Source organism: Cuculus canorus, chromosome 1, assembly GCF_017976375.1.
Source record: "Cuculus canorus isolate bCucCan1 chromosome 1, bCucCan1.pri, whole genome shotgun sequence".
NCBI lineage: Eukaryota > Metazoa > Chordata > Aves > Cuculiformes > Cuculidae > Cuculus > Cuculus canorus.
The window spans coordinates 143,613,467-143,626,053 of NC_071401.1; the positions used below are offsets into that span (position 1 = coordinate 143,613,467).

Below are 12,587 nucleotides of genomic sequence, written 5' to 3' on the forward strand. Positions count from 1 at the left end.
TGGCGTCCAGTGAATTGGGCATGTGGTTTATCGATGTTGTTATATATGAGCCAGGAAACTTCCCAAGCCTGTATTCCTACATGACCCAGTTGCTGTAAAGCTTTGGATGACTTAGGCAGGTCAGATAAGCAAGAAAACCAAAGTTTGCAGCATAGCCTTAAATAAATGTCATTTCTGGTAGGGCTTCAAGACAAAGTATTGGAACTTGCAATGCCTGACTTGAAATACAAATCAAGTATATTCTGTATTACTCATATAGAAGGTTGCTGGGCAAAATAGAACTGAATATATTTGAAACTTCCAGACATGAAAATTTTCCACAGCACTTTTTAAGACCCCATGATTAAAGGGAATTTTGGTGAAATTCAGAACATGATGATTTTGGCATATGGTGATTGTTCATTATTTGGAACATGATGAAAGGGATTTCCACTGCATTCAAGATCAGCCCAGTACTCCTCTTCTTACAGTCTGTACAATTTACCCCTACTCATAGTTTCTCCAGCTGGGGAGATGCTGATGTCCCTTTAGACAGGAGATATGTTCTTGTTGGAAATTTCCCACCTTCAGAATCCAAAATCTGCAACTTAGCCTATGAATCCAGCCCATTATTTTCTGCAAAATGGGGATGAGGTTGAAGACCCAGGCTTTTTCATGGGTTGTTTTATGATTTGGTTTGGTTTAGTTTGTTTTATAGTGTCAAATGAGAAGTTCACATAAAAATAAAGAAGTCCTTGAAATTCTGCCTCAGGTCATTAGTTCTTGGAAAAGAGGACTGACCTTTCTGTCCATCTGTCTGCTAAAAACAGGCTCTACATTTCCATATTGCGGTGCTTGCATCAGTGGTGCCTGGGGAAGAGTGTTAGTCCCTTCATCAGGCACTGTTGACCCTGCCATCTTCTTCCATGGATGGAGATGCCCACATAGGGCAGGGGAGAGACTTCAGATCTCAGGGATAGACCCATGGAGCTGTGGAGCAGGATGCATTTGCTCCCGTGGGGAGCTCCTTGAACTCTAGGGCTCAGTGTGTTCACACAGATACCTTGAGAGGTTCTTCTTTTGCCAGTAGTGATATTCAAGACAGTTTTCTGTGGTTATTGAAGAATCATTTAGTGTGAGTCATGTTGTGCATTTCAGTGACAAGAAAGGTGGATGTGTTGGGAGAAGACATGCCATGGTGTGTGGATGGAGAGAACTGAGTAAGATTAACATTTTAACATGTGGGATACATAATTCTGTGATGCAGAGATCCCCGAATAATCTATTAAGCGTGTCTTACACCCAGTTCAAATGACCGTATCCCTCAGAGCAGGGTGTTTGGATGAGTCCTTGTCTGCTAACGTGGTTAGCAGCCTGCAGGATGGGGATCTGCATGGCACAGATAAGGGAATGGCGTGTAGCAGAGCACAAAAATGGATTTGGGCAATTGTTACTTCTGAGAAGTTAGCAGTGACTTGGTTACTCCCTTCTGCATCTGACTTGTCCAAAGTTGCAGCAACATGAACTTCTCTGTCCCCACAGACCGACCTTGTCCTTTGCATGCTCGTGCATTGCGCATCAGAGGTGTTTGCTGTCACAACACATGCCATGGCAACAGGCTCAGCTGCCCGGAGGAAGCAAGAAGGGAAAGCAGAAGCAAACAAGCACGTACCCATGTGCCCTCTGCCTGCCTTTTTTCTGTGGTCCTCTCTGGTCTCTGATCAACAACAAGGTTTGCTGTTAGACTCAGAGAGGCTATTAGATCACAGATGTCTCCCCAGCATTGCTAGTCCTCCCTCTGGAGAGGGGGACACTGGGCTCCTAAGCCATTTGCTCTCACCTCATCCTCTCCCCTACTGGAGATGCTGTGAAACAGAGGATGTCGCACGCTGCCTGTAATTCCAAAGGTGGAGGCTTCTGAAATCCTCCTCTTCTCTGGGAGCCTGGTGCAGGAGCCATGGCTGCTGGAGCCCATCATGGTTCTGTGGGGCCTTATCAGTGCTTGTTACTTTGATTACATTCACTTGTGAATGCCTAGGAGAAACTCCTTTCCAAACACAGCATTAAGTTGGTTGTACAAGTTCCTGACCAAAGAAGCAGCAGCATTGTGCCCACGGAGGAACCAGCATTTCTCCTGTTTCATTATCAAAAGTGTCAAAAGGTGGGTTTAGTTTGGACAAGCGAGAATAGTGATGGCTTCTCCATCAGGTGGCCCAGTGAGTGGGCCAGCCAGGGCTGCAGGGTCCTTTGTCTCCTGCACAAAGCCCAACACTGGTGTCTCCCAGCCTCTGATGTTTGCAAAGCAGGAGAATGTTTGGGATGCACCTGTAGGGTGTCACACTGACAGACTTCTCTCAGCAGCTGGGCTGTGGGCAAAAGGGGTTAATTTTGGCTCAAAGCTCTGTATCTTGGTAGCTTGTGGAGGAGGGAAGCATCATGAGGTCCAGGGCTGGCTGCTGCCAGGGTGCGTGGTCGCAGTGTGGGCTGATGTTGTCAGCCTGCCACTCCAGGCTGGCTCTTCGACAGGCATGTCAGAGCTGGTTGGAAGGGAGGAAAAGATGGGGAGAGCCAAATAATGGGAAGAACCAACACCCACTCTGAAGAAAGAAAAGAGAAGGTAAAAAGGGAGGGAAGGGTGCACTGCCAGCTGGTGGGTGGTGAGCAGAGTGGGGAGGGGGAGACTTTTGTGGAGGTGCAAGGCATCTCTGAGGTCAGGGCTAGCCATCTGTTAGGGCAAGGGTTGGTGCGGCAGGCTGAGTTCCAGTCTCCAGCTGCCCTGGGATCGGTGCCACCACGTAGGCTGAGAGAATTGGTTTCAAGGAGAGTTTTCCCCCTCTGCTGACAGGAGGAGATGGAAACCTATGTGGCTGGCTCTGGGCTAGCAGCTGCAGAGAAGGGGGTGAGTCCCTCTCTGTGATGGCACAGCCACGCTTTCCCATTCTTCCTGTGCACCTAGCATGTACTTGGGGCAGCCCCTCCTATGAGGGCCACTCAGTCCTTCTGAGCTGAGGTGGCTCCCAGGAAGCTCAGCAGTGCAGAGAAGCCTCTTCCACCAGTCCTCAGGTCTGTGGGTTCAAAACAACTGAAAAGGGCAAAGTGCACCAAACCTCAGCCACTGGGTAGGGTGGGACCAGCCATGTGGCAAATCCATTGACCCCAAGGCTGGCAGCTATCCTACAGCACAAGCCTGCATTCAGGACTTAACGGCAAGAAGACTGCTGCCCCTTGGGTGCAGCAACGGGGCTTCCTCTTGCCTTGGTTTTTCTGCCTGCAAAATTGGATACTGCCATTCCTTCTTTTGCAAAGTGCCTTGGGATGCAGCATGGGGAAGGCTACTGAGACCTGGTCTTTGCTGGTGTCAGAGCTTCACATGGCAGGGTAGTCCCAGCTCTGAGGAGTATTCATGCAGCCTGAGTCAGAGACTGGAGAGGGAGAGCTTTGAATATTTTCAGGATTTATTGCAAGCAGCCCATCCCTTTTGAAGATGGAGTGTTTAAGAGCAACCTCACTCACACTCACCCTGTCCCTGCTACCAGCATGGCTGCTTCTTCTCCACTCCCAGCTCCCTCTGCATCCCTGTGTCAAGATGCCCTTCCTTGGGATTGGCATGTATTCCCCTCCCAGAGGGTCCCCAGGCTCGTCCTTGCTGGTGTCTGACCCCTGAACTGAGCGTTGGCTGTGACTCCTTTTTGTTGCACTTCCTCACTGATTTCCATCCTGCTGTGAAATCCATCTGCTAGCCCCCATGGAAAGGTGCCTTTGTTCATGACAAGGGTAGGGGATGAACCTGTCCAGTGGGGAGAACTGCAGTCACATCACCGCATCCTTTAGCAGCCCTGCCCTACCTGCACAGCTGTGCAGCCCAGAGTACCTCCTCAGGGGCTGTCTGTGGCAGTGAAGGTGGCAATTAGTGGTCAGAGGGTATGTCACCCCTTCCCTTGCCTTCTCCTAGGATGAGGCTGAGCACAGTTCATATCGCAGCAACCGAGCTGGTCAGAAAGGGGTTTCTGGTTTTCAGTCAGGGCCATCACACCTGTGCAATCCCTCATGTGGAGGTTGCCATGGCAGGATAAATATTCACGATGCCCATAGCAGGATTTAAAACTGCAGTGAGCTATTGCCTGAAACCTGAAGCCTGAGTGTAACTTCTTGTACCTACTGGGCTGGAAAGCAGAAATAGCAGCTTTTTTATTCCCTGCTGGAGAATGATTTTCACACATTGCTAGATTAAGTTTTCATTTAGATTGACTTTCTTCTTGTTTTACCTTAATGTCACAGGTCATTTCCCATCTGCAGTTTTGCAAAAAAAAATGTGATGTTCCTGTGAAACACTTCAGTGTGGATAAATCAAGTTTTTAGGTCAGCTTTGCTTACCTAGGCTTATCTCAATCCCCTTTTCATATGTGGATAACCTCTATTGCACCTTTTTCCCCAGCTGTGCAGGGTCACACCAGTCCTCTGTAGCAGGACAGGCAGCGGCACTGTTCTTCATCTGTCAGGATCGGAGGCAGTATGCAGTATTCGTCTTGCAGTCTTTCAGGACTTCAGATACAGTCCCCAAAAGGCAGAAGATGGAGCCCATTCCTTCTGACATTGGCCCCAGGCCATGCAAGGGAAGAATCAGCCTGCATTTTTTTTTGTCTGGGTGTAGGACCAACCCATTCAACCAGCCCAAACTGTAGGTGAAAACTGGGGCTTTGAAAAATGGCATGCTTGGGAATTTTAAGCCTGAAAACATGGTATGGCATGTTGTCTTTGGGTGCCCATAAAAAGGCATCACCCGATCCAGCAACCACCCCAGCCCTCTGCCCCTGGGGCCCTGTTAGGACCCTGAGATGGGTCAGGGCTGACTCAGATGTCCCCAACCTGGGGGACATCCCCAGTACCCTTCCTCATCAGCATTGTGCCCTCTTTGTACTGCCCAGGAACATGGGCTCAGACTGGCTGCTCCCAGCGTTAGTAGAGGTAGGAAATAAACACTCCCAAAGCAGGACACATTTTACCCTGTTGCCTCCAGCACTGGCCTCAGTGCTTTACCCTGAGGATCCCACCAGGCACAGGGGTGACTCCCTTCATGCACGTCTCTGGCATCATTTGTCCCCAGGGCAATCCAGCATGTATTAATGTTATCTGATTCACTGGCTTCTGGCACCCGTGGAGGATTTTTTTTTGAGACAGCATTACAAATAACCTCTATAGAGCTTGCAGGCATGTAAACCTACTGCTTCCCCCTCTGAAGTGTCAAGGGCTTTTGTTTCCCACTGAGGGGGCCAAGGGATGCTCCTCTGGTGAACTCTGACACAGACAAGCAGATCAGAGCACGTGTTGGATGTGTCCTAGCTTTTATCCTGCTGGCTTCTGTGGCTTGACCACATCAGTACACGAAAAGGTCATTTGGAATTTGCCAGGCACATTAACAGACAAAGCAACACAAAATACTAGTAGCGTTAAACCTAACAAAAAGAAAAATCTGAGCTGAATTATGTTGAAAAAAATGGCATAAATGGAATGCCTACTGCAGATGTTGGTCACAAGAAGTCCTTGAAAAGTGCACTGGGGTTAACTGAAGGGATATTCCATACCATATGATGCCACACTCGGCATATAAAGCAGAGGGGAGAAGAAGGAAGAGGGATACCTTCAGAGTGATGGCACTTGTCTTCCCAAGTAGCCATTACGTATGATGGCACCCTGCTTTCCTGGACATGGCCAAGCACTTGACTGCCAATGGGAAGGAGTGAATGAATTCCAGTTTTGCTTTGCTTGTGCGTGCTTATTTTGCTTTACTTATTAAACTGTTCTTATCTCAACCCATGAGTTTCCTCACTCTTACACTTCTGATATTCTCCCCCATCCCACCGTGGGGGAGTGAGCGAGTAGCTGCTTAGTGCTGAGCTGCTGGCTAGGGTTGAATCATGACAGGGGGATACAAAGAAAGCTGCCAGGGCAAAGGTACGGAGGGATTGCTCACTTCTAGCGAGCACACAGACACTATAAAAACAAAGACTCCAGCAGTATCTCTCCCTGGTGACAGAGCTCTCTCCTACGAGCTGTGTTTGCACTTGCAGCATATGGCACAGGCATGGAGGGGTCTGTGTTAGCCCAGGACAAATGTCCTTCCTCCATCTATTCTCTGCCTTTTGTGCTATCTGCCCTGATGGTGTTGGTGAGCCTTAAGCTTGGCCACTGAAGCAGGTTTAGTCTTCTTGGAGATGGAGTCAATTAATTCCACATAGTTGCAGAATGATTTCAAAGGATGCCACTACCCCATTAAACTGCTGGAGTCCCAGGGCAGCAGCGATTAGCAACAGCCACCCTGGGCCACAACATGGGGTCTGCAAGGGGGCAGACAACCTTGTCGAGGACCTTCAAGAGGACCTTGGGTCACTCCACTGACTGCTGCAGTTGATCCTTGTAAACTCTGGGCCTTTACCCTGCCCGATTGTGGCCGCTTTGTTTTACTGTCAGGGACACAATTCAAAGTCTGTTGCAAGGAAGCTGGGGAGAAAGTTCTCCCACCAGATGCACCTCCCTTCCTGCCGTCCCACCACCCACGGGGAGCTGGGTGATAATTTGGTGGGGAGAGCTGGTGGAGGGGGAGGATCAGGAGGAGGAGAATCTTTGCCTTAACTCTTGCTCTCTCTTTGGCGCTCAGTGATTCCTTGCCTGGACTCTGGTGGGACAGGACAGGACAGGACAGGGCAGGAGGGGCTTACCTGGGGAAGACCTGTACTGGGTTCAGGTGAGTTGGGTGTTTGCTTATTGAGCAGATCTGGCTGGTTGTGCATGCCACACTGGGAGTGCTGGTGTCTCCTGTCCTCTCAGAGCTACCTGCTGTGCTCTGGGGAGTGGGCCAGCAAATCTGTGAGGGGAAAAGCTTCCCAGTGCTAAGGAAGAGAGAGATGAGGGGATGGGGAGCAAACAATCCATTTGGATCAACCCAAGGAAAGTTTTTTTCTTGCGATGGTTCCTCTTGGAAAGCACAGGCAGAGTTTCTGCTGGGGACCTGCCGGGAAGCTGCAGAGCAAAGAGATGGCTGAAGGGCAGGTAATTGGTACTGAAGGTTGTGGCAGCAGAGAGAAAGAAAAAAAGAACTCACACAGCAGGAAGGTTCATAAGAGAGATGAGAGGGCCAGACAGGGGTGGGAATGAAAGACGGTAATGGCTAGGTGATAACAGGTACAGAAGGAAAGGTGCTAGGAGCGAAGTAGACTGTATTTCAGCTCCTGCAAATGTGAAGCTGTGACTCCCACTCCTCCCATGCTGACCTGCAGAAGTGCTGGCCCTGAAGTATTGACTGGAGGTCTGCAGATCTAAAAGATGTGCCTGGGAGTGTGCTCCTTGTTTTTCTTGCTTCAGAGCCTTCATCAAATTTATTCCCATGTAGGGATGAGGCAGGGAGACAGCACTATGTATATGTGCGCTAAACTCTGGGGATCTGTGGGCTTATTTGTGAACAAACTCAGGCAGAACATGTGGGGATTTCATAACACCTGATCCACGTTTCCTTAAATCAACAGTGCTTTAAAGTAATCACTGCTAATCAGGGCTTTCAGCCAATGACATTGGCAATGCCATTGCCCCAGTTTTTCCACTTTGACAGCCGCTGATATGAAAGGTTGACCCTTAGATCTGACCTTTAAGGCTCTGCAATGTCCCAGTTTTGCTGGGTTCACGGGTGCAGATGTGGTCCTTGAAGAGAGCAGGCTAATGAGCCCTGTGCCATATCTCTACCTGTCCGTGCTGCTGGGCAAGGCCATAGGAAAGTTCTGACGCCCTGGGCTGGAGAGCAGATACCTCTCCTCTCGGAAGGCACAGGTAGGTTGCAGCACCTATTATGTCAGGTGAGCAGGACTGCATGCGTATTACAGGTGGTACTGCTAGGAAAGGGTTACTGCACTTTCTGAGTTGTAGTCCACATGTGTCTTTGCCTGTCCTGATTTCCTATGAAGTGCCTTGTCCTGTGCACCAAATGGAGATGGCTGAGCCTCCCCAGAGTCAGCCAGGTAGATCCTGAGCCGAACCTGAGCAGGATGTGGAGTGCTGGGGTACTTGCACAGGGCTAAATAGGGAGCTTGGTGTGGGCTGCAGGGATGATTGCAGCAGAGTGTGGCATGGGTCTGCTACTCTGTGATGGCTGTACATGCTTCTGTGCCAAAGCACTCTGCTCTGCCAAATAAGCTGATGGTTCCCCTTGTCCTCTGTGCTGGGAAGTGTAAGGTAACATTTTGTGCCGTAGCCTCATCTGCCCTTTGGAAGAGTTTTGCTTGAGCACTCTTCCCTCTCGCGTCACTCTGACAGCAGGTGTACCCAGGCTGTGCTTTTGGGAGGTTGTGCTGGTCGTGCCTGCCTGGGGGTGTTTAGACTGAATTCCCTAGAGCAGTGTGATGCCAAATCTCTTGTGCTGCTCCCCTGCCTCTGAATTAGAGATTTTGGAGATCCAAGCAGCACTGGCTTCTCTGCTTCTCTGCCTCAACACAGGGGACCCAGGGAAGCAACCACAAGGTTCAGATTTTAGCCATTGCAGGGGTTAGGATTTCTCTGTGGGCCTGTATGCGCTTGCAGAGGGTAGTTGCTTTGCTGCCCACCCTTCCCTGACCCTTCAGCCCCCAGCCTCAGGCTGCCCTGCCCTGGGTCAGCAGCAGGCAGCTGAGCTGTGGTACTGGGGGCTGGCAGCCTCCCTCCATTCATCTGATCTGCCCGGTGGCATGAATTTGCTTTCCTGGTGGGGTGGCAGCCCTGTAGCCAGCCACTGTGTCCCCTCCTATGGACTCTGTCCTGTCCCTGTGGGGCACCTCTGGGCTGCACCACAGGTCGTTGCCATGCCGTGCCCCTGCTACGCCTGTTTGCAGAGTGGGTGCAGGAGCAGTGTGCCTTTCACCCTCTGTGCTGTTTACCTGCTCTGCTCCTCCAAGCCAGAGATGGGATCCATGCTTCCCCTATGCTTCAGTTGTGCACAAGGACATCTGATCAGCTATGGGACTTGAGCTTGACACCTCCAGCCAACAGCTGGGTTGCTACCAGGACTCCATTGGGGACAGGCTGGCTCTGTGTCTGCAGGACTCCTGTCACTGCGATAGTGTCTAAGAAAGATGGATCCTGCTGTTTTTGCATGCTACTGGGCCTTGTGTTATGTGGCAGCAGATAAAATCAGGCTATGGGCTGACTGAAGGTCTTGAGCATATCTTGTTTGATGCAAAGGCAGAGGTTGGTTTCTGAGCATATTTACATCCCATTTACAGAGTTCATCAGTTAGTCTGGACTTCTTGCCAGGCTGAAGTAAGAAACAGCCTCTCTGTTTCTGTAGCCCAGAGCAGGGATGGTGAATCATGGACACTGGCACAGACATAACAGGCACTGAGAACAGCCTATACAGCTTTTAATAAAGGATTTGCCGCTGGCCCTGAGGGAAGTCCAGCCACCTTTAGGTACCTGGGAGGCTCTCCTGTCCCAGCAGCAGAGTACAGAGTAGGGGACCAAATAGCCCCCTGAGCTGACGGTGTGTGCTCTGAAGATCAATGCTCTGTAATCCTTGCAGTTTGTATCACAGATGTTCATGTCATCAAACTTACAGCTGCTTCTTACCTTACTCTTGCTGGTGTCAGTAAGCAGCAAACTCATTGACTGCAGAAGTGCTGCTCTTATTTCATACTCGAGAAAGTGTAAGCAGGATGTCATCCTTGTGACAGGTTCTTGTGCCCCGTGAACCTTGCTGAACAGATGCTTTGAGGGTGCCCTGCAGCCCACACAACCTGGAAGTTAATTAGAAGGTGTAAAGAAGCCAACTATCTTTCAACAGCTTGAAATGAGAGGCATTTTAATTTCAGCTGCTGTCCTGGAGTTGATCAGTTTTCTCTAGCTACGTCTTTCCTTGCCTTCCTCCTTTTTGCAGCTGGAGTGAGTCGTTCTCCAGCAACATTTGGATTTGAAAGTAGATGTAGCTGAAGCAGCCATTCCCACTCACCTAGCTGTTTTTAGATAGGCTGGAAAACACTTCTACTGCTAATATTTTCCTGTCCATCTTGCAGATGTGGCTTCTTCCAGTAGCAGTCCTCATGCGCTAATCTAACTGGATTTGTTCTCTAAACTGCACCTTGGCACTGCTGTTCCTTACTGAAACCTGATCTTCTGTCTCTGCTCCCACAGCTGCCCCCGCCTCCTGCCATCAAAATTCAATGCAAGATTTCAGCTGCTGACTAACTGCTGGCTCATATTGTGCAACCAGAGATTTTTCTGTGTCTTCCTGTTCCTCCTTTTGTAACACAGCCCAGCCTGCTTGCTTTCTAATACTTCCTCCATAAAAAAAAAATTTAAAAAAAAATTAAATAAAAATTAAATAATAAAAAAATTGCAGTTCAGGTGGTTGGTTGCTGCTTGTTTCAAAATGAAATCAAGAAATATAAATGCAGTGCAGCTGTCTGCATCATCACCTGCAATGCTGCCTTCTGCAGCTCAGGCAGCACCTATGAGTGTCCAAAGGTGCTTTAAAACTGTGCTACCTCTAATCAGTATTATTGCCTGCTTTTTAACCACATCTCTGTTCGCTGATCGCTCCGTTTCACTGTTCGCTCTTGAGATTGTCCTCCTCCCATTTGCCTGTAAGATAAAACAGCAGAAGAGGTCAAACAGAGGATGTTAACTTTGCAGCAGTAGGAGTTCCTATGTGATGGCAGTTGGGAACAGGCAGTAAGTTTGCAGGAGTAAAAGCTTTACAGAAATCTCTAAAGGCTTCTTCCTCAGGTAGCAAAACCCCAGGCAGCTCCAAAATTTGTGACCAAGGAGAGACTGGCCTACTTCATTCAAGTATTGAAGAAGGGAACTTGGTGGTGTGGTCTGTGTTTATGGCTTCCTGCATGCTGCCTGCTTTGTTTTCAGAGGCTGGGGAAATCCAAGCGTATTCTCATTTTCTCAGCAATAAATCTCCTGGGGGAAAATGTGCCTGCTTCCACACACCTAGAGAATGCTTTCACATGGAGCTTCCTGTTGCACTGGGCACAGGGGAAGACCCTCTTCTCTTTGGGAAGGCAGCAGGCTGGGGTCATGTCAGCGAAGGGCAATCCAGGCCTTGGAAAAGGCAGCTTCTCGAAGTGCTGAGGGCTGAAAATACAGCAAGTCACCTCTGGAAGACCCTGGTGGGGTCTGAGGGAGCAGAGGAGGGGAGCTGGGAGTCGTGAAGGTGGCTGAGCTGGTCCCGGAGAAGGGGTAGACTGTGGACTCTGTAAGGTGGCATCTGAACAGTGGGAAAAACTTTATGGCAGAGGAAGAAAAGAGGCTGAGAATGAAGAAACTGGGGGAATTGTCTTCAAACTTTGGTGAAGGGGCAGCAGAAGAAGCACAGGCAGGCAGCAAAAGGCAAAATCTTTTATTAAGGAGGTGGACATCAAAAGAGAGGAGAAAAACCCTGTGTGTTGGGAAGGATGTAACAATATAACACAGTGGGTATCTGTGGCTGCTGTGCGGAGTCAAATTGCTCCTAGCTGGAAACCAGAACTCCCCATCTGGCCTGGGAACATATAAGGCAGGGGCACAGTAGGACTAGATGTTCAGGAAGAGAGCCAGGAGATGTGTGATTAGGTTTTCTTATAGAAACAGCAGGCAAAGCAGAGGGGGAAGTAGTGGGGAGACATAATGCTTTGTCTGGGAGTGGAGAAGCTGGAGTTCATGGCATGAAGGGCTAAAACCTCGGGCACTGGTTTAATCTACTACCTGTAACTAGCTGACAATGTTTGATTCCATGACTGGGGTGCTTCTCCCTTTTTTAAAACAGGAAAATGAAGCCACGAGAGTTGCGTCTCCCCTGTTGGTCTGTGTTCGTCCCAGCCCCATTCTTGATCACAGTGTCCCAGCTTCTGTCCTTCGTGTTGGCCTATTCAAGAATCAGAGGACAGGTGCAGAGTCAAAGCTCTGCTCCAGGTCTCCCTGAGGTGGAGGCTGGTGACAGGGATGAGACTACGGGCTGGCACTCAGGGCATTTCCTTCCTAGGGTTAAATGAGGGGAGGTCACTCCCTGATTGTCATCTTCTCCTACCCCTCTGTGAAAGAGGTCTAACATAAAACTGGGTAAACCACAAATACTAGTAGAATTTGACCGGCTCTTGGATCCACAATGCATTAAAAGAATAAAAGCAAAGAATTAGCCAAGTCCTCTCCTATTAGCTTCTCGTGACATCCTCAATAAGCCCAGACTTAAGCATTGCTGTACTTGATAATGTGCCCTGGACTGCAGCAAGTTGGAACGTGCCAAGGACTGTGGCAGATCAAACACGTTTCATTAAGTATGTGTTATTTTTTCTCTCACATTTGACAGTGTGTGGAGCTCTGCTCCTCTCAAAGATGAGGAGGCTGTGCTGCAGCATGTGAATGAACTGATTAGCCAGCTGGCAGGCATTGCTGCAGGCAGGCAGTGGGGAAAGGGGCTTTGCCTGGGCTTCAGAAGCTGAGAAAAGACAGGCTGGTAGACCTGGCATTTCCACCTCCTAATCCAACCCAGCAGGCAAGCTAAGTGAAAGGGGCAAAATTAGAACTGGGAGGACCTCTGTGCTGGTGAGCTGTTGGTGAGCTGCAGAGGTGCTAGCTCTGCACCAGCCAGCATTTACGGTGCGTGCCTT

General features: G+C 49.5%; 1 protein-coding gene across 5 annotated transcripts in view; it reads left to right on the forward strand.

Annotated features, from left to right (window-relative positions):
* Positions 1-6,639: 6,639 nt before the first annotated feature.
* SLC6A12 (solute carrier family 6 member 12) overlaps positions 6,640-12,587 on the forward strand; it is a 49,620-nt gene continuing 43,672 nt past the window's right edge. For 3 of the 5 annotated variants that reach the window (XM_054062307.1, XM_054062326.1, XM_054062338.1), the window contains exon 1: positions 6,640-6,721. The gene's annotated coding sequence lies outside the window, so the exon portion shown is untranslated. Of the gene's footprint in view, positions 6,722-7,008; positions 7,027-7,658; positions 7,798-12,587 lie in introns of those variants that run through there. The other 2 variants (XM_054062333.1, XM_054062316.1) reach the window with 2 other exon arrangements.